Source organism: Larus michahellis, chromosome 7 (genome assembly GCF_964199755.1).
Source record: "Larus michahellis chromosome 7, bLarMic1.1, whole genome shotgun sequence".
Lineage (NCBI taxonomy): Eukaryota > Metazoa > Chordata > Aves > Charadriiformes > Laridae > Larus > Larus michahellis.
The window spans coordinates 21,267,396-21,287,134 of record NC_133902.1 but is presented as its reverse complement, the minus strand read 5'-3'; the positions used below and the strand labels follow the sequence as shown (position 1 = coordinate 21,287,134).

At 44.8% G+C, this 19,739-nt stretch overlaps 1 protein-coding gene across 18 annotated transcripts in view; it reads left to right on the top strand.

Annotated features, from left to right (window-relative positions):
• The first annotated feature begins 2,908 nt into the window (after positions 1–2,908).
• Positions 2,909–19,739, top strand: part of MAP2 (microtubule associated protein 2) — a 226,399-nt gene continuing 209,568 nt past the window's right edge. For 17 of the 18 annotated variants that reach the window (XM_074594939.1, XM_074594926.1, XM_074594917.1 and 14 more), the window contains exon 1: positions 2,922–3,080. The gene's annotated coding sequence lies outside the window, so the exon portion shown is untranslated. Of the gene's footprint in view, positions 3,081–19,739 lie in introns of all 18 variants that reach the window. The other variant, XM_074594921.1, reaches the window with a different exon arrangement.

The following is a 19,739-nucleotide window of genomic DNA, read 5'->3' as shown; positions in this document are numbered from 1 at the left end:
ACAATTGCACCTCGATAAACTGTCAGAGGAGCAGCAGTGGTTTGTTATTGTAGCTATGCAGTAAAAGAAGAATACGTCTTGACACAAGTCCCTTTTCAAATGGCAATTCCCACCCACAGTTTCAAATGAATCTGTTCTAAAAAGGGCTATAGACAATGCCATTCCTTTTTCTTTTAGCAGGCAGGTAAAAATCCTCTGTATTTGATTTACCAGACCTCCATATAGAGATCCATAATTCAGCGTGTCAAAGCTTTACTATAAAGCTTATAGTTTCGGAGGTTATGTAAAAATCTATTTTTCCTTTGTAAAAAAAAATAAAATAATCTCCCCACTATCTCTTAGTGAGATGATGCTTTTTGATCTCTGCATGAATATTTCTGATGAAAATATGTGCCTGCATTTTAATAACTCCAACATAAATTATACGAATTTTTCCTGTCTTAAAATGTCTAGTGTCAACACTGTTGCTGAATATTTAATGTAAAGTATAATGTAATTTCACTAGATAATTATCTCGAGGAAAATGGCGAATGCCATGCTGTTTTTCTCTGTGTTTATTTTTCATCAGCTTTGATGATTGTTTAAAGGAGAGCTGCAACTGAATGACTAACTTCCAAAATTCACCTTCCCTCTCTCTCTGCAGGCTGCTGCTGAAAAGAGACAGGCTGCTACCGTACTGCAGCTGAGCTAGAGGCAGTGATTCCTACACGGCACGCGGAATATTCTGAGTGCTTCTGCGCTTAGTTATATCGCCCCTCTGATCTCTAGGAATGTTTACGGACAGTGCACACACAGCCTATCTATTGTACGTGGTGTCTTTCCATTAAGACATCTCTGCCATGACACCCATTGCGGTATTTGTTTCCAACAAAAGTATAAGCTGTCCTTTCCTTTTTTTTTTCTTCTTTTTAATATTACAAGCTTTAAATAAATCTAATTTCCATTTGGATGAAGTGTAACTGTTTCTCCTTGATCAAGTCAACCGCTCATTCTCGCTCAGAGCTCCTTCTGATTAGGCTTTATGTAAGCTGCATTCCTCTTATCCAGGTGGTCAAAGGAAGGGCAAAGTCCCTGTGCTTGGGGGGAGAGCTCCATCGAGGTCTTCCCATGGCTGCGTGGGCCTCCAAGGGGAGGCAGGAAAGAAGACAGCAGGGAAAAGGCACTGCTGATCCCTGGGGTGCTGGGGGCACTGGCGCACATTCCTTGTGCGCTGAATGGGTATCTTTGCTCCTGGCAGTCTGGAAGAAAGACTGCCTGTAGCAGATCAGTGTCCTCTGGAAGCTTCTCCTCCGGAGGGACATACATCACCGACAGTGAGTAACCAGAGGGGAACATGACAGCGTTGTCCTCTTGGCAAAACCCTGCTCCCTTTGCATGCCAGTGCTTTACAGATGAAATGCTGGAAGAGGGAAGCAGCAGTGGTGGGAAGGTGTCCCAAACTGCTTGAGGAGGGCTTGGGAAAGGGACTGGAAGGGAAGATGTCTGTAGCCTCGACTCACAGACTCGGACCTTGAAGGGAAACGAAAATTTCCAGTTTTACAAATACCTAAAGATGCGTAACAAAATAAGTATGCATCCCCAAGTCATGTTATTGACATTAACATAGGACTGGAATATAATCCAACAAATTGTTGAGGGATGGCCATCTCCGTATGGCAGCTGAAGCAACGGCGGGGCCTAGGCTTTACTGAACCTGTGTTTTGACCACCCAGCCTAAGATTCGTGTAGCCCAAATTACAGATATGAAACGTTGTAGATCACCTGCACAGAGGAAAAGAGTGCTCAGTACTCCTGAAAATCATGCTTGAAATCAAGCTAGGTACCTAAAATTAGTGAGGCTTTGTAAAAATTATAGACGAAGTACTCGTTCAGAGTGGTGCAGCAAAATGAAACAAAACTGAAATTAGCATTTAAAACTTTTGCGCTGCAGTTAGTGTGTATTCTGGGCACCCAAATATAAAGAGGAATAGCAACGTTTATCTTTACTGGATCAAAACATAGCACCTGATTCAAAAACATTTATTAGACTAATACATACATGACACTCAGAATTGCTGGTTCAGATTCTGACAGAGCGGCTTTTGCACATTCATTTTTAACAAACCCATTAGACTAATTTGTTGAGGAAATGGAAAAGGTAAGAATCACATTTTAGTCTTTCAGCTCCAGCAAAGAGCACTGAGACGAAGTGACTCTGATGAGAAAGGGCGAGATGAGCCGCGGCTGCAGCTCCAGCGCATCAGCGGTGTCGCGTGAGGGATGACTTTGCCCTTGCCTGCTTTACTTTTGCCAAAGGAACACGGAAACAGTAATTGATGTCCTGAGGGGCTGAGGAGGAAAGTTCAGTTTGAGAAGCTGGTAAGTGACAAGCAATAGGATATCTTTTATTGCCGGGTTCCGGGAAATGGCTGGAGAGCTCGGCCCTACACGAGCACAATTTCAAAGTTAGCAGCAGCGCAGTTTCTGAGGTGCTGTAAAAGCGGGTTTTTTTAACTTATCTCACCATTGCTCGTTCTCTTTTTCCACAAGAAAAGGAGAAATTAGATTGGGCTGAGACTGGCATCGTTGGAAGACCCAAACGCAAGCAGGTGAGGGAGGTTCGGGATGCTTTTCTACGACGGCGGGGACGACCGACTCGGCGCGGCGGCGGGCTGGGTGCCGGGGCCGGCCGCCACGGAGCAGCTCAGCGCCGGTGCGCGACCGTCGCCGCGCCGACACCCACCGCCGCGGCCCGCCAGAGGCGGGTCCCGGGAGCAGGGACGCCCCGCACGGGTGCCGGGCCGGCGCGGGGCCCCTCCGCAATGCAGTGGCCGCTGCGGGCGGCGGGCAGGGCGCGGGGCGGGGCGGCGGCGAGGGGCCGGACGCCGCCGCCGCGGGGGCCCTGCGGGAGCGGCGCCGGGGCCGGGGCGGGGCTGGGGGGCGGGGCCGGGGGCTCGCGGCGCGCAGGCGGCCGCGTCCCGGCGACAGCCCCGAGCGCGGCGGGGCGGGCTGAGCTGAGGCGGGCACGGCGGCGGCGCGCCCTCTCTCTGCCCCTCGGCGCGGCGGTGCGTCCCGGTGCCGGCAGCCGCCGCGGCGCTCAGGTAAGGACTCCCGCCGAGCCTCCCCCCGCCGCCGCCCCGCTGCGGGCGGACGTTGCCGGGCGGGCGAGAGGCAGCGGCTCCGCAGCCGGGGCGGGGGGTGCCCGTCGGAAGAAGAAGAGGAGGAGGAAGGGAGGACGAAGTGGCCGCTGGGGGTGGGGGGGGGTTCGGCGCCCCTCGGAGGGGTGTCCGCGCGCCGGCCGTTGAGGGCCGTTGGGGGCCGCTGGGGGCGCGGGGCCGGGCCGGCCCGCGCGGGCTCTGACAGGGGGCGGCCCCGGGCCGGAGTCTGCAGCCCGTCGGTGAGCGGAGCCGCCGGGGGTGAAGGGCGGGGGCGGCTCCCCGGTGAGAACCTGTTTTATCTTCACGGGGGCAGCCGACTTTTGCCGTCTGCCTTCCAGGGCTTGGAGCATCTCCGGGCTGTAAAACCCTCTAAAGGATGAAACCTTCTGTCCTCTCCTGCCCCCACCCCTAAGCTCCTCTAAAGGGATCTGTGAGGCTGAACAAAGAACGTTGTGTCAGACGAGGGGGTGAGATGGTTGTAAGTGCTTTTAATTTGCATCGGGGAGGGGGGGAAAAAGAAAATAATCATTGCCTGTAATGAATGGATCAGCCGCGGGAAGGGAGCAACTGTGCGCGGGGAGGCCGGTGGCCGCAGCGAGGCGGTGGAGAACAAAGCCTTTTTATGTAAGAGAAAATTATGCAAAATGTGCCTCGCTTGAACTGCCGCAGGTACAAGCCGTGGAGCATATGCGGCTCTGCGGTGCCGTGGTGTTGCGCCGGATGGGATCTACCGAATAAAGACTCTTTGCCTCAATTTGTTGCGTACATGTTTGAGACGCTAACCACGACCTGCCGTTTGAATAAGATGTGCTTTATGAAACACCTTTGGGAAAAGAAGGGTGTGTGCCGCGTGCCCGAAGAGTTGCTTTCTGTATATAAGATACTGACATGCTAAGCTTGAACTTTCAGTTTTCCTCTGAATAAAGATGCTCTCTGATTTGTTGGTGGATTTTCATGTAGGCTTCTTCCTGATATAAAATAGCTGGCTTTCACATCTAAGTGGTTATTAACATAAAATCATGCAGTAGAATGGTATGTATACATATGTATTTTCTAAGTCTTTCTTATTCTAGGTCTCTAGCATCCCTTTCCATAATTTGTCATGTCTTTGTGGTTGTGCGAATAAATATTTCTCCATCCTTTCTCAAAAAAAAAAATCATTTGCTGTCCAGCATTTGTGCTGCTTGCAGTTCAGAAAACCTGTCCCTTTTGTTTTCAGAAGGGTTCTTGCTTGCAAGATTGAAGCACGTATCTTTCCGTTCTGTTTTTTCCCGTTTCCTTCACAAACCTTTGTTTTCTGCCTGTGAAAGAACCTGTTTTGTTTCACCTGTGCTGGTTTAGACTTGCAGGGATGTCTAGACTACATAGCTCATAGCCAGTGCACCCAAGAAGAGGCTCAGCTGCAGGTCGTATTTATTTTCTATAGCTTCTCTCGCTTCCTTCCCAACTGGATGACGTGATCGCAGCATCGCAGCCCTTGCTGGGAAGACAGAGATAATGTGCTGAGAGAGCATTACCTAGCGAAGCTGCCCCTGCCATTACTTCATAGATCACTAAGAAGTGATTCACCAACAGTGAGAGAATGGGCACCTTCCCTGCGTGTGCTATAAAAACTCGTGTCAGCACAGAGACAGTCCAGTTAAGTTTTGTGGATAGGAGTGTATTTCTGTTCTGAAAGTGTGATATGTAATACTAAGCCCAAACTCACCCTTGTAGCACCTAGGTCTAGAAACTGCTGAATTCCTCACTGCGTATTTCATTTCACCTAGTTGAAAAACACTCACGATGCACTCAGCAGTGGGCAGGACCCCAATCTTAATCTGGTACCGCTCTCCTGGAGCTCAGGCATTTACAGGTGAGCTAAACCAACACACTTAAAACAACCCCAGTGGCTTGGTGAGACTGTTCAGTGTCGACATGAAACATGCAGGCTCTGGGAAGAGGGGTGATTTCAGCAGTGAGATGCAGTGGCATAAGTTCTATCTCTTCTTCTCTTTTACCCAAGGGACAGGATTTGGTTAATGGAGCTTTACAATTTGTTGCACCCATATTGTGCATTGCCTGTGGGTGTTTGAGAGAAGCCAAAGAGCTGTCATCCTGAGAATAAAAAGTTGCTGTTGTTCTGTGGAGAATTTTAGCACACTTGGAGCACGGAGGGCAGTTCATTGTGCTTATAATGCAGTTTGTTACATAAAGCGGCATTCGCACCCTTGATTTAGAGATCTGATGTAATTGTTATGGTATGTTATGTCAGTACTTAGCTGTGGTCTTTAAATACGTTTTGACAATAAAGAAAAAGTCGTCATTTAATGGCCCCTGAGGTGCTGTGCCTAGGCATGAGTGATCTGATCACTGTAGTCCCTAAATGAATTGCTGCAGTCTGAGTTAAGAATTCCCATGTTGCTAGATGTTTTTCCAGAAGCATACCTTTCCTTTCAGCCTGTGGCATGCTGCTTTCTGTGTGAGTTACTGCTTGCTAAACGATATACCTGGATTCATGGAAGGAAACATCTGTTATGTGTACTGACAGTAGAGCAGGCTGTGGCCCCTCTAGCTCTGCTCCCGTGCTCAGTTAACAGTTCTCTGAGCCGTGGAAATCGCTAGAAATATCTCAACACGGAAGCGAGTGGGTAAGGCCCATTGCAGACTCTGCTGGACTACTTCAGCTATCACCCCCACATGTGGTATGTCATACACATGTGTTGTAGACAGGCTTGTTTTCTTAATGGGGTGAGAAGGGGGAGAATTCAAAAAGAATTTAGGTTGTGAGGACTTTATGAGGATGGCTTTCAGAAAGTTACCTCTCTCTTACTACAAGCTCTACAAAGTCACAAGGTACTGACAGAACTTGTGATGCAGCTGCAGCATCTATGAGATCTGAAATCTGGTCTGCCATGATGGTACAAATGACAGTTAGCTTCAGAAGGGGCTGGGAGAAACGCTCCCATAGTAGTGCTCCTCTGTAAACGCCGGGTCAGTCCAAAGGCACTGCACAGGCAATGCTTGTGCTGAGAACTGATCTGGTATAATCTCTGACTCACACCAAAAGAAAAAACCACCCCTTGGCTCCTGCCTGCAGGACATTTGTGGGTGAATTGAAGCCTCGCCTAGAAAAGGATCAGGGAATGTTGCAGTTAACGTGCACATGAATGAGTAACAGCCAGAAATTTGGAAAGGTGTAATGTCCTGGGGTCCTAGCCTAGGTGACTTCCCAAGGTCCCTTCTGAACTGAATTATCTGACAATCTGGATATTTTGTTTGTGTGCTACCTTAAAGTCCATGTGTGTACTTGATGAGGAAATAAAATTAAGCATGTGCTGGTATGTAGAATTGTTCCGAAGACTCAAAAGATGCTTGTTTTGGTCCATCTGGATTTATTCAGTTGTTTAAACACATGCTTAATTGCCCTTGAAAGTGAGCCGTAAGCGTGCTTAAAAGTTAAACATGTTTTTAACTGAAGAGGGAATGATTCAGGGTTTGTGGGCTCAGTGGTGGAAAACCCTTCATGATCTTTGGCGGTGCTGAGTACCTCCAGAGACAGCATGGAAATGAACAATGTTCCGTGAAATCACTACATTGCTTATCCCTCCCTAGACACACACTAAGGGAGAGCATGGGTGGGTCTTGGCATGTTTAGGGCTGGTGCTTTTTCTTCTGTTCTTTTGCTTCATGTAGAGGTGTGCTGATTAGCAGTAGTTCTGTAGCACATCTCAGCTAATAAAAACCAGCATGAGACTGATTTCTGTAGGGTGGAGGTGATTTAGAGGATTGGTGCTGGAAACAGAGGTGGTTTCTTAAGCTGTCTGCCTCAGTAGATGAAAAAGCTTTTATTTCATGGGTAGGTGTATTCGCAGGCTATGCTACAAAACTATAGGAGGGTGTTTTAGAAGGAAATTCAATGTGACATTTGTAATTCTAGGTATTGGAGGAAAAGAACTGATGTATCCATGGGGTTAATTTGGATTCTGTGGCCACATGGGTTGACTATGCTAGCTCTTAAGAAGATTTGAGGTCTTGATTGACCCATTTTACTTTAACACTAATTGTTTGCTGCTGTATTAAGGAGAAAAGATGAGCTAATGCTGTTGCTCCTTATGGTTTTACACTCACTGCTGTTTTTCCCTACAGCAGTCTTGCAGATGAAACTGATCTTTGTTCTTTTGTCTTGGAGGTGGGGGGGAGCCCGTCACAATCATTCAAAGTGATAACAAGACAACAGTTTCAGAGTGTCTGTGTTTGTGCTCAGTATCCTGCATCTTTGTTAGGATGCCAGTTTGAAAGGAATTATGGTGAAAAGGCGAGGCTTGGGCAACTTCAGTAATATAAAGATTTATATTATCTCTTTGTTTTCAGTAATCTGTGAGACAGCTTAGTGCTGGTTGATAGTCTTGACCAATGTTACAATATACTGTTTCTCTTCTAGCATTTTTTAAACGTGTTGTTTTTCTAACTTTCTGTGGTGTAATAAGTATTTGTTTATTTTAGCACATGGTGTCCATCTTCCAGATAAAATATACATGTATATCTGTATGTTCATATAGCACAAAGGAGGCAATGGCCCTATTACAAGCAAGAGTGTTAGGTGGAGAAAATCAATATAACTGTGTTGAATTCATTGAATCTGCACCTGACTCACTCCATCTGGAAAAAGACAATGCCCCTTTCAGCTTTGTTTTCTCATTATTGAAAATCTGGGGTACATTTCCCCTTCAGGGAAATAATCAGTTTATACCTATGAATTCTTAAGTTATGGATCTGTAGGTAGAATTCAGTCCCTCTGGCAAATTCGGCTCCTTCATTTACAGCTGGCACTCACGGGTGCGGGGATCTGAGGAATATTTATAGTCTCGTGTTGGTCAAGCCCCTGGCAAGAAGCGGGAAGAGTTTTCTGTTAGTACTTCTACTAGCCGTAATGCAGTTAGATTGCAGTAGCTTCCAGTGAGTTAAGTCTATGAAAACTTACTTTTCTGTTTGTGAAACTTGTCACTTTGTCCCCCGAGGGAGATTTAAACTAAGTTTCAACAGCCGTTCGCAAAATTAGCTGTATTTAAAATGTACGCAACTTCTGGATAAACAACATTAAAAAAAAAAAAACAACCCAAAACAAAACCAGCAGTCCAGTCATGTCAGATAACTTGGCAGCATTTAATTATAAGACCTATTGATTCAATTAACCCTATGTTTTCACTTTATTTTCTGGAGAGGATGATAGGGGCTGGTTTCTGGTTTAAAACTAGGAGCTGTCAGTTCTATTTTGAGGAACATACATTATCTGTTAGAAGAGCTGCTTTGCCGTGCAAAACTTGCTACTTTTTCTTAGGTTCTGATCTTGAATGAGCAAAGTTAGAAAATATCTCAAAATAAGAACATAGGGTAGGAGTATTATAAAGGTTCAGAACCGAGTTACGATTACATTTTTGAAAACTCCAGCCTTGGTCCAAATTTGAGCCAGAGCTGACTCAGTAGAAAGTGCAGTGGACCTTCAAAAGTGACCCGGGTGCTTTGCTGCCAGGCCAGAAACTCAGATCTGCTGGCTGTGAGCGACGATCTGCATTGATGGTCCTCCTTCCCTACATAGCTCAACCATGGTGTTGTCCAGGCTGTGCCCGGAGGAACCCCGGCTGGGTGTGAGGTAGAGCTAGGTCTCTCTCACTTTCTTGTTCCCCTCATTTTCTGTAGAAGGTATGTGTATGACTTGTTAAGGCCAGTGCAGGCAATTGCAAGGTGACAGACCTTATGTGCAAAGACCCCCTTAACCTCTGGGAAAGCTCAGAGGCTGAGGGGGACTGTGAGGAAAGCTTCTTTTCTGTGTTTGCTGTCAAACGGGCTGAAAGTGCGTGTTCAAAGTCCTTTCACTTTAAGGAGGTCTGGATGTGAATTCTGGTTAGCTGGAAAGCTGGTTAGCTTGTTCTAGCTAACCAGCTCTTTTTGTGCCAAGTTACTCTGTTTTCTCCCAGCAGCTCTTCTGTGACCCCCAGGTCTGAGCAGAAAGATCTGATCCCCTCATGGGGAATGTGTCTGGACTCTGGACCCGAGGCTGTGCACTGCAATGTAATGACTGCCAGCCACCACATCCAGGGCTTGCTAACGGTAACGTGGTTTCACTGTCCTCTGGCCGACTGTGGGACAAAGAAACCCCATGGCCTTTTAAAGCCCCTGTCCTGTTCTTGCATCTGCCTCCTCGTGATCTGGTAAGGTATGCTTGGGCACCCGTTCCTGTTCTGGCCATGTGGTATCATTCAGCAAACAGAGCTGCTACCTTTGTTTGAGCTCCTGTGACTGTGGCGTGATGGAGAGCAGCTGTACGTTCCAGTGCCGGCTGCCTGTCGCTGGCAGATCCCCGTCTGATGGTGCCTGACGTGCTTTCCGGGTGTCTGAAGCCGCTGTTGGGTGGCTGTCGCAGGGCACGGTGGGCAGGCAGGCTGACGCTCCTCTTTGTAGCAGCACTGTGCTCATGGCATTAGGCATTTGCCAGCTTCCCTGGAGTCATGATGAAATCAATACTAGTTTTTTATTTCCCTCAGCAATTAGAAAATGTTCAAGAAGGCTGAAGAAAAAAATCCAGGGGCTCAAAAGAGAGATGCAGGGGTGGAGCTGAATGATTTGCAAAGGAAAAGGAGACTGAAGCTTGCTCCGCAAGGGGTGGTGTGGGTGTTCGGCCATTCACGTCCCATCCTGCTTGCTGACCTGTAGCTTGGGGTGGGAGGGAATCAGGGATGTAGCCGGGTGTGCCAGCCCTAAGCTGCCTCCTGACTGGCAGAATTACCCTGTCCTCCTTCAGCGCTCCCCCGCCCCTGTGTTAGAGAGTATGTGGCGCAGGCAGATAGCCATGAGAACAGGAGGGAGATTTCTGAATTAAGAGAGTCCGCTCCTCCAGACTTGTATCAATCAGAGTTGTTCTTGATTTGCACTGATTCAGTCAGGGCAAAGCTTGGCCCTAAGGAAGCTCTTCACAGGCTGTCAGCGCGCTCAGAATACACCTGGCAGGTAGTGTCTGGGTTGCCAGGAGTCCAGAGCAGACCTGTCACTTAAGGTTGGTGCTAAGTGTGTCTGGAAGGAAAGTGGCAAGTTAATTTTTTGTCCCCGTCCTTGTCTTTTCCAACATGATTGATTTGGTGTCCCATAAAGAAAATTTTCCCCAGGAAAATGATGAAGAAACCCATAAATCAGGAGGAAGGAAATTGTATATTTCTTTTTGTTTAGGGAGATAAAATATGTATATTGCCTGGAGTAGTAAAGCAAAAGTTGGCAAACATATGTGAGAGAGTAATTAAAAAAAAAAAAAAAGTAAGAAAAACAAACCTCTTTTGGTGGGGGGAAGGGGGAGAAACAGTTAATAACTTGATTCATTCCAAAGAGCAAGGGATAGTGTGGTAAATAAGAGCTTTCATTCCATGTTGTTTTCTGCAAAGTTAAGCTTTTTGGGGTATAGAGAGCTGGTTGTGCTTCTGAGTAAGACTTAGCAAAATATTGACTGTAAGCATTTCATAGGACCCAGTGCTATCTGCTACAGCATATAATAAATTTATGTCTAAGACTTTGAATAAAAGGGCTTTTGTAATATGAGAAATTAATATCTATAATTTTATATTCCATATAGTTTGCCAAAATTAGCAGCAGTGATTTACAGATAATACTTACAATCCTTTAGGTTAGATCATTTTAAATGGCATGCTACTTAATGTTGCTGAAAACACTGTCAGTATTTTGAGTGCAAGATTAAAAATACTCTTAAATGTGCCTTTCAATATGAATAGTTGAGAAATTTTTTTGTGATATGTATTTAAAAAAAAAAAAGTACTCAAATTGCATTCACTTAGAATGACCTCTAGTACAAAATTGTTTCTACAGGCAAAAAAACCTGAATTCAGTTAGGCTTTTTTTTTTTTTTTTTGCCTTCACTTGTTTTGGTCCAGTGTACACTTGCAGCATCACTGTTTGCAATAAGTGGAATTAATTACATGTTACAAAGTTTTAACTGATAATTACAGGCACTGGGAAGTAAGGAACATGCTTTGTCTTTCTACTGCATTTATGATACTGATTCTTCAGATGCCTGAATGGTTGTATGTTTGTTTGGATGGTAAAGCTGGTATCAGGATGCCAGCACTGACCGGCATTATTACCTGTAATTACCAACAGGCACAGAGTCAATCAAGCCTTTCCCATCAGCCATCCCTGCAGCCCCTGAGTCCACTTAGAGCCTGACTTTTGGGTGAGTGCTGACTTGTGCAGGTGCTGCCAGCGTTGGCTGATGTGCACCAAGCATCTGTCATTGTGGAGGTTTCCTGTTCTTTGCTTCATCTGGACTAAGTTGTCTTTGAAGCCCTTACCACAAGCTTAGGCTTTGAGACATTGATAATAAGTCAAGTAATACCTGCTGAAACAAAGCCTTATTCTGTGATTTGCAGTCTCTGCGTGAACTTGATTCTGCTTATTGTCTTGCAGCACAACTGAGTAAGTACACTGCTTTTTAGGAGAGAGTACCCCTTGATTGTAATTATTTATTGTTTTAAGATGCTGACAGTGGCAGAGTTTAATTGGTGCAAGGTGTGTACCTTCCTGAACCAGCAGATAAAAATGCTACTGGTTGTTTTAAGGTAGATAATCCTTTTTTGGGTGGGGTCATGAGTTTTCTGTTTTCTTACAGTGATGGGGACAGAGCAATATGGTGATGGTGAAAGCTGTACTTAGAGCAACTAACTTGTTTACACTTTGAATTAAGCGTTTTAGGACTGAATTTTGTTTATAGCCTATTACAAGCAGGAGGAGGAAATAAGTACTTGGGGAAAAAAATACTGGGCAAACCCAATGTTTTCCATACTTCAGGACATGAAGCTATGTTTACTACTAGGATCAGAAAGAACTGTTTCCTTGGAGACATGGTATTGTAGAGTTGGCATTATGGGTCATTCCTCTGAAATACCTCTATGGTCAGCACCAGTTGATTTGTTTTGCCCTTACTGCCCTGCTGTTCTCAGGTGAATTTCAGTTCTGAGGTTTCAGTCACTTGAAGGATCTGAGTTATTTTTGTTTCTAATTAGTTTTATAGACTGATAGAAGTAGTAAATTTTTTCTGAAGAGGGTGGAATTTTCTTCTGCACTTTAAATTATTGCAAGATCAGCCCCAGTGACATTGCTTATTCCAGTACGCAGTGGAGTTAAGTGACCTGTCTGTGTCCCGGGATGGGCAAGAGAATGAGTATTGGAGATGTAGTGTGTTTTTCTGTTTTCTCTGGCAATGTTTTGGTGGCTTTCTCTCACTTGCTTAAAGGAGAAGGAAGGTAAGTGGAAAACGAGTTTTCTTCCAGTGGGGGAGTGATCTCTGCACGCATTAAAAAGACAAAAAGAGAGGTCAGAGGCATGTGTTATGTTTTTATTTGAAAAACTAGTTGTGAAGACATGTTTCAGCTGTAGCTGGTAGGTTTCAGAGCTGACACAATAGTAGGAACAGATTTTGCCTGTCCAGGATTTCCAGACACTGTTGAAAAACAGAGCTAAAAAAGCAGCTGTCTCCCTATGTTCACCTCTTTTCCCCATCCAAACATGATATAAGCATAACTTTCTTTTGGATTCTGTTCCCCTCATGCTTTTGCAGTTGGAAAGCCTGGTGTATTTATTGTTTGCTCTGCTGCCCTTACCTGCAGGCAAGGCATGATCCAGGTTGATGTGTAATCCTCCTAGATTAGTAAACAAGCCCTGCCCCATGCCTGTGTCACTAAGCAGATGAGTAGCTCTTTGAAGAATGTTTTGAGCCTTGTGAAAATAATTTCTGGCAGAAACTTTCCTTTTAAAAGATATTAAAATATGCAAACAGTCAAATGAGCAAGCGTGCCTCAAGAATAAAGGTGCTATGTCTCTGGTTAGTTGTTAATGTTTCCCTTTCCACGATGCTGGACTTTGCAGCTGAACTTGAAAATCCTTTACAACTGGTACTGTACAATTTCCCCTTCCACTGTTGCTCTGCCTGCATTTAAGTGTTTCTTTTTCTTTCCATTTGTTGCTTTCCAGGTTCGTCACTCATTTTGCATCGAAACATAGCTCTGAGCAGAGCTCTGCATAAATAAGAAACCTGCTATATAGATGAAACTATGGAAAAAGAACCTGCGATATTCTCCTGCTGGACCTTGTTCTGAAATGAGGAGTTGCTCCTCTTCTGAGGGGCTTATGGGAGTCTTGGATCATGGGCGAGACAACCACAGGGTAGAGAGTGCGTGCCAGCCTGTGGGGCTCTGGGCCAGTCGTGAGAGCCTCTGGTGTGTCCATCACAGGTGTGCTGCTGGTTTTGGTTTTAGCTTGTCCTGTTTGCTTAGGTCCTGATCCACAGTAGAACCGGAGAAGCTCTTCTTGGCTTGGAAATAATTCCTTTGGGGATTTTATGGGCAAATTTCAGCCTCGTATCTGCAAAATCATCCTCTCTGTATCCACCAATAATTTGCTTAGGGCCTGGCATCCCCATAGGCAGTGAGCCCTGGGGTGGCCAGCAGGCTGTAGCTCTACTGGGATGCCCCAGCCTGGGAAAGCAGGTTCCTGGCTGCCAGGGCAGAGCGGACGTTTCTGCCCTGTGTGTCTGCTGAGCAGTGGCAGTTGCTGTTTCTCATCTGACTGATTCCTGAGGACAGCAGGGGCATCAGGCCTGACTCTCCAGAGCTCCCCACCACGGAGTCCCTTTCCGTACACTGGAAGGAGTCACAAGGCGTTTTCTCTTTGCGGTAGCAAAAGTCAGTTTTCCCTACCCTGTTTGAGAAATATTGAGGCAATTTTGCTGTGCATGTCCACTGACCCTGGTACTTGTATATAACCAGTCTGAAACCATTCCCGAGAACAGGCTACTGCAAGTGTCCAAGTAAATGTTTGCTGGATTTAGCCTGAAATGTATGACGCTTTATGCAAGCTAAATCTTAGCGTGATAGTGGGAACCAGGAGAAGCCTTCCAGTTGGCAGTCTGGGATGCTGCCTCTTGGCAGTCAAGGCTTATCTCAGTTGGTGCTGTGGGGGTCCTGTGCCTGTTTGCTCCCACGGTGCCTGGTCCTTGCCTGACCCCGTGGGAAGCCAGCTTAGGAAGCTGAGCCAGGGCAACGCTACTGCTGTGCAAAAATTACTTACTTTCTACCAGTCCGGGTCTCTCAAATGCTCCAGAGGGGCAGGAATGTGTATCTGAGAGCTGGAAGGCCTCCACCTGTCTGAAAGATGGGGATTTTAGGGAAGTTAATGCTCCATTTTGAAAAGAAAGATCACAGGATCTAACCTCCCTGAACAGGTTTTGTTGCTCCCTAAAAGACAAATTACAGCAGTTGTAAATCTTGCCTAGTATACTTTTTGAATCACCTGCTTCTTGTATAAATGGTCCTGTTCTAAAAAAACCTGCACTCTTTTCTTTTTTTTTTTTTTTTTATGAGCGAAGGACAAAAGAGGCAGGGTTACAGTGAAAATGTTGCACTTGGCTCCCTTCCTATTAGCAGTCATAAATACACTTGGCACAGTCTTTTCCTGGTAGTCACAGGGAGATCTATGGTAATAAACAGTCCTTCTAGGCTTTCTGCTGCAGGCTCTGAATGTCACTGTTCTGCAGCTGACTTGCTTGCCACAAAGCCCTTGCCTGTGTCTTTAATGAAGGACTGTCCTGAGGTAGAAATTGCCTTCCTTGGAATTAGAGGAGGAGGAGGGATGTGTGTTGTGAGGAAAAACTAAGCCAGGAAACACCTGGCAACCAGATGGCCCCTTGCATGCTGCATCATACCCATACCTTCATTAAGGATTACTGTGGCCGTCTCCGGGTAATCGATTTAGAGGTTTGGGGTCACAAAGAATTAGAAAATTTTAGCCAGTTGCAATTAAATGTAAGTTATTTTTAGAGGACAAAGAACTGAGCTAAGCTGAAAGCTGAATTAGAGCTACTTGAAATGTTAGGGCTCAAATACTATGGGTAGTATTTTCTAGGCGACCAACAAAAGAACCCATGCACTTCAGTCAGAGGCACAAAGCATCCCAGGGTGGTGGCAGGTGGGCTGGAGGCAGCAGAGCTCTGAGCAATGGCAGTAATGTGGAACCAGTATTATTCTGCTTCCTGATGGCAGCTGGCGTTATGTACTTTTCTCTGAATATTTATGTGTGCAACAGATAAGGGTTGCTCAGACAGTTAGGAGGCTAGGACTGCGTTGTTTGCACTGTGATTTATATAAGCCCGACTCAGTATCTTGCACTAATGTTTTACCTGTGTTTAATTTTGTTTTATATTTCCCCTTCAGTGTGCCTGCATTCCAGAAAGGGCAGACTCAAAGGTTTTTAAATTTTCAAGTATGCTTTGAGACTTTCAGTTGGGAAATAGAGATTTGGGAAGAACTGTGCTAGCACATAAACCCTTCCTGTGCCGGTGACCAGTCAGCAGCGGTTGGTGGCATGTGGTGGGACAGGAATCCAGGCTGGCCCCGCATGGGTGCGCAGAAGTGAGCATGAGGAGGCTGCTCTGCCTCCTGCATCCCCTGTGCTCACCTGCCTGCTCCGGCAGGTGGAAGAGGCACGGCAGTACTGAGATGGGTGGGTGGGTCTTGTCTGTCTCACTGCTGCACTGGAAAATGGGAGATGCCTCTTCTTGAGGGAGTTGTTTCTGTGAATCAGCGGCTCTTGTCTCCCCGCTCTTGCTGAATCTGGGGCCAACTGGTACCGTCTTGCACTGCTAACCCTCTCACTGCCCTGCTTTGAAAGGTTTTTAGGTACCTTATGGGAATAACAAGCAAAGAAGAAACTTTGCTCGTCCGGGGACTGTGTAAACGCTGATTGCCTTCCTTACAAACGCTTTGGAGCATCCACAGGAAGCCTGAATAGGTTGTTTATTACTTCCGTTCTTGTGATGTTGATGGAATAATAAAAGCATTGCTGGCTTTTATCCTGTATATTCTTTGAGCAGCCTCTTTGCTGACAGTATATCTCTTGTCACTTTCACGTTAAAATGTTGATAAGCACAACTTGAAAACACTTATTGAAATATCTATTTAATTACTTGTTAGCATTGATGTCAAAGCCTAGTGTGAATTTAATGCAGTGAGTTCTGAGGAATCCACCTCAAAAAACTTGTTTTAGATATCATTTCAGTTTTTAAGGCTACTACTTGTGGGGTTGGTTCTGCAGCTGAGATCCTTTTTCAAGACAAGCTAACTTGCGTTATGCAATGCAAGTGTTTGTGTTTTATTAAAGAGAAGCCAATGACACCCTACCACATGATACGGGGCAGCCACATGAATATGGAACAATTCTGTCTTGAAAGGGTGGATCAAGTTGTTCAGTAAGTCTTTTCATTTTCTAATCTCTTTGAATCTGAAAGGCTATATGGTATTTCTTATTTTACCCTCGGGAGAGGAAAAAGAAATCTTCTTAGTTCTTGAAAGCTACTGCCCCAGGTTAGGCAGTCCTTACATTAACAGTTTGTTACCCAGAGAGGCTAGAATATCCTTTTGTTGTGCATTGACGGTGTCTTCAACCAGTGCAGAACGCCACAGCAGCAACTTGGAAAGAAAAGCAGGGGGAACGTGCCTGAAGGATTTATTGTGCTGCTGTTGGTTTTCCCCTGAGAGGAGCCCAGCTGTCTTAAAGCTGAAATTAAAATGTAAATCCTTAAATAGGCATAATTAGGGTACTTCCTTTAGATGACGTCTGGTGCAGGCAGCTTCAGTTTTTGGGGGTGTGCAGTTTTTTTCAGTGAAGAAATGTTTGGGCAGTGAATGAGGGAGGGGACAATTACTAGCAATCGCACACTGTGTTGGTGCTCTCCAGCTTGGGAAAGTTGCAACAAAATGGAGCATGAGTTCTTTTTCCCCACCAGTCCTGCTGCTGTGGTGCATAAACCTCATGAAGACTTGTACTTCTGAATGTACAGAATTACTGCTCCAGTAACACATTGGTACTAAAACGGGCAGAAGGTGCTGGTGTGGATCCTCTCGTAATTTTGTATGGCATTTTGCAGAGTTGGGATGGAGAGCTGCTGGAGTGCCTCGTCTTGGGGGGGGCCTGCTAAAGTGCTGAAGACCTCTGTGAATCAGGCTGCGAGGTGGCTTGCCCTCGGTGGGAATCTTGGGTTTAGCTCTGCTGGACTTTGGGTTAGGCCTGGAAAGAAGCATCTTTTGCAGAAACATTGAAAGCAGAAAACCAGTCAGAAGGATCTCATTTTTGTCAGGGAGTTTGAGTTCATTGTAACGCCGTGTGGAACCTGCTGGAGGCCTGAGCACATACGAAGCGGTAGGGAGAATCAGAGCTAAGTTTTAGTTGGAATGGGCCTGGAGAAGCAGGCTGGGACTTGTTCCCAGTCTAAAAGCTGAGCAGCTGTAGTGTTTGTTGTTTTTCTGTGTTAGGGTTTTGGCACCTGCTCTCATACCAAATCAGCTGTTGAGAATGTTGTATGTCTATGTAAAGGTGCTTAGAGCTGCATGTGTGTGCGTCTGACAGATTAGGCATATTTGCCTGATAGCTGTTCAGCTCCTTTTTCTTTTTTCTTTATTATTATTTTTTTTTCCAGGAAGACTTTTGTAATTATGTAGGGGATGTTAATGACAGAATAGTTTCAAGACTCCACACTTATGCCCACTTAATAGTATTAATTATTGTTTATAATATTACTTTGCCTTATTGGGGTAAGTTTGATACAGACATTCATGACCTGAAGAGATCTTAAATGGTCTTGAATTTTATTGCTAAGGCCAGCCTTCAGTTTCAAACCAGAAAAAGACCCCTTTCAGCCTGGCTTTTTAACAATGTTGTGAAGTGGTGTTGTGTTTGATTTAATTGTGGTCCTGTACATGTTTAATTTTGGTGGTTCAGAGACATGAATAATGTTAGAACAGTGCTTTAAAATAGTATTTTTTTTCACGTTGTCTAGCTTAACACATTAAAAGACCCAAACGAGTGAGGCAGAAAACAGAGCAGATGTTTGTTTTCCTTTTTCCATACTAAAAAAGCTGTAGTTCAGTTTTGGTTTTGCCATTTAGATTTTTATGGTGACAACTGGTGAAACCATGCTGTTTGTCAGGTGGAAAAGTACATCTTTATAAAATGTCATTTGAGATACTGGAAAATGCCTGGCTGGGCTAACGCTGTCACTTATTCTAAGCAAATAGCTTTGATACTTTCTGCGGTCTCCTGGAGTCATATAATGGTCTACTTTAAACCCTGTATTTGTGAATCTTGAGCAATGACTTAGGGCTTTTTTTTTTTATTTTTTTTAATTAATATTTGGGGAAGAGACTGGAATAGAGATGACTTTCCACAAGAGCCTAATCCTGAATCTGACAGAGTTCTGTAGAGAGTTGCTGCATTTCTGTGAAAGTTTTAAACCAACTCCTGTCATTTACTAGAGCATTATCTCTGTTTCACAGTGCCATCTGTTAGTTACCAAGAATTCTTCAGGAAGAATATTTATTTTTTCCAAAGTGCTGAGGATATCAGATTTTCTCACAGAACTGAGTTCTGTCCCTGTGAAGTTCCCCAACTGTTTTCCGTACTGATCAGCGTAGGTGCCGTTTATTAATTTTTGGTAAACTTTCTATTGTACATCTTTACTCTTAAAAATATTTATGCATGTGAAAATGTATGTATGCACCTATACAACTCCACTGAGCTGAATGGAACTTGTTATATAAATACTTCTGGAATCTAATACTTGGATCGTGTTAAATAGAAATAGTGTGAACAATAGGACCATTACTGTCAATAGATGAGAGTTGTCACCTGGACAGTTTCCAAGGGAAATATGTTTTACCTGCAATCAGTGCTACTTAATTCAGTTTTGTACCGATGCACATGAATGACTGTAAGTCCTTCTGCATGCTGCGTTCACATGCTAGAGCAATAGCTCCTCCACATACAGAAGGACTGTAAATAGGAAGCTTTTCCTATGACAGTAATGACTTCTGCAATAAGAATAGTGTTGTACTGTACTAAAGGAAATAAATTGTTGTAAAGAACAGCTTTGGATTGTCTGTCAAACGCGGTAATGTACATATAATCTCTGCTCAGTGGAAGTCTCTAAAATATGAAGAATGACAGAATAAACTGTGCATGCACATTGAAATATCAACATTCATCTTGTAACCATTTTTATAATTACCTGACAAGAAAAGAGCTATTAAATCATCTTACTCATTTCCTGTTTTGCCCTACTTGCCATCCTGACACCTGGATAACTTCTAGAATGTATATTGATAAATATGGCCCTTATTCCTCTTCCCACAGTGTCTCGGTAGCGTTTTTGGATGTACAAATTGTAACTGTGAGGACCTTAAAGGGAAGAAATAGGTTTTGATTGTTGCTCTGTGAGGGGGAAGGTTTGGTGATCTGTTTCCCATTGCAGTGGGAGAAGGTATGCAGTTGTAAGCTGGCTGTCCAGAGGCTGATGACCGCTTCAGTTGGGAGTCTCAGCTTCTTGATTGACAGTTTTATTGTCCTTAGGAAAGGTAGCTGTCATGGAAGACTTCACCGTGGGTGAAGGTCGGGCCTGGAATTTTGGTGTGAATTCAATAGGAGAGCAGGAATAAAGAGTAGAAAAGTAATGATATGCGATCTAGATCCTGTTTAATTTGGTGAAAAGAAGCATGTATTATTAATTATCTTCCA